Raw genomic sequence first — 2458 nt, forward strand, 5'->3', positions numbered from 1 at the left:
ATACAGTATTTGATTTCACTATGAACACACAGAAAACAGATCACACTCTGTATCTCAGCCACGATGCAACTGTCTGTTCACAACCCTAGAAAGGGCAGTAATCTCTTGCAGCTATAAGGGAAGGTCTTAGCACTGAAGAAAGGACCTCTCTAGCTTTCTTTTGAATAGCCATTCTTTCATTCATCTGTCCTTAGTCAAAAGATTCAAAAATCCGAAGAGTGTAAGCAGTGCTAGCAGAAGACCAAATGATTTTATTGCTTCCCTCTGTTTCATGACACCAGGGACTGCTAAAATTTGCCAAGTGTTACAAATAGAAATGAATTTATAATGCAGAGCAACTCTGTGAAGAACTGGGAAACCATTTATGCACTATGCATCGAAATTGAAAATAGAGTATAACTCTTTGTATAAATTTTTTAAAATCTTCCATTATAATATGCAACACTATGTTCTTTGGTGATACAAACAAAGTTAATTCCATCCATTTATCATAAAAATTGAGTTAGATACAGTATTTTTAAACACAAATACTTAAAATTGATTAAGCCCCCAAACAGGAATGGATATTTAAATGCAGAGTAGCAACGGGCATATAAATAAACTCCGACCAACTCAAGCTTACCACCATTTCAGAAGTCTGGAGTTTAAGGGTTAATTAGATGTCTGTCCAGCCTTATAAATGCATAATTTTATTTAATTTGGAATTTGTTAAACAGTGGCAGTGAAGCTTAGCTTAACATCTGTTGATTCAGAAACCTCCATACATGCCGATGGACTCAAGCACACACCACACAAGGGGGTGTGCTCTGCCTGTCCCTCCCTCCCTTCTCTGTCACCACTCTCACGCCTACTGATTTAACATGTCACTGTATTGGGGCTTCAAACTTATTTCTCTTCCTATCATGATTTTTCATGTTATTTACTCTCATATTCCAGGGTAATTTGAATGAACTTCAACCTGTGAATGGTGAGGATCGACGATATTCCTGTGATAAATGTGGCGATTCATTCATTCAAGAACAAATTCTGATAGCACATCGACACATACATAGTGGGGAGCAGCCATTTTGTTGCATCGTGTGTAATAAGTCATTCAGTCAGCAGAGTAATCTGAAGAAGCATATGCACATACATAGTGGGGAGAAGCTATTTTGTTGTGATGTATGTAATAAGTCATTTAGTCTGCAGAGTCATCTGAAGAGACATCAGCGCATACATAGTGGTGAAAAGCCATTTTGCTGTGCTGTGTGTAAAAAGTCATTCCATGATCAGAGTCATCTGAAGAGACATCAGCGCATACATAGTGGCGAAAAGCCATTTTGCTGTGCTGTGTGTAATAAGTCATTCCATGATCAGAGTCGTCTTAAGACACATCAACACATACATAGTGGGGAGAAGCCATTTTGCTGTGATGTATGTAAAAGGTCATTCACTGATCAGAATCGCCTTAAGACACATCAGCGCATACATAGTGGGGAGAAGCAATTTTGTTGTGATGTATGTAATAAGTCATTTAGTCAGCAGTGTCATCTGAAGACACATCAACGCATACATAGTGGCGAAAAGCCATTTTGCTGTGATGTATGTAATAAGTCATTCAGTGATCAGAGTAGTCTGAAGATGCATCAGTACATACATAGTGGAGATAAGCCATTTTGCTGTGATGTATGTAATAAGTCATTCATATTGAAGAGTCATCTGAAGAGACATCAGCGCATACATAGTGGGGAGAAGCCATTTTGTTGTGATGTATGTAAGAAGTCATTCAGTCAGCAGAATGATGTGAAAAGGCATCAGCACATACATAGTGGAGAGAAGCCATTTTGCTGTGATGTATGTAAAAGGTCATTCAGTCAGCTGAGTCATCTGAAGACACACCTGCGCATACATGTTGATGTGTGCTGTAGATCATAGATCAGTAGAGATGGGTGTAGGCTAAAGGAACAATATGTGACATGTAGCATGCCACAGTTTTTCATGTTGTAAGTAAGACAGTTTTGCTATGTGTGGCATGATTCAATTTTGTAGAATGCTAAAATATATTGGAGTTGATTGCTGATGTCAACCTTTCTAACTGACAGGAAATGAACTGAGTCCCTTGGTAGAAAACATCTGTGCAAATGAGTTACATTTGATTCTGATTGCTGAATGTGCACAATGCCCTGTCTTGTTGAGTGGAAACAGACATGACATGCTCCTACATTTATGATGTGAATTCAGCAGTGGAAGCTAATGATTAGTAGAGTGTAGTCACTGAAACGGATCAACAGCTTATACACATAATTCAGCAGCATCATATGCTTTTCGCTGTGTTATCTTTGCTCTTCTGCCAATACATGTGAGTAAATTTGTTGATCAGTTAGTTTCAGATTGATATATTGCTTGGAATAAGTATATTGAGGTAGATATTATGGATTGGTCAGATGAATATCAACTACGCTGTATTGGACATTGCAGA

Source organism: Cryptotermes secundus, unplaced genomic scaffold (assembly GCF_002891405.2).
Source record: "Cryptotermes secundus unplaced genomic scaffold, Csec_1.0 scaffold1262, whole genome shotgun sequence".
In the NCBI taxonomy this organism is placed as follows: domain Eukaryota; kingdom Metazoa; phylum Arthropoda; class Insecta; order Blattodea; family Kalotermitidae; genus Cryptotermes; species Cryptotermes secundus.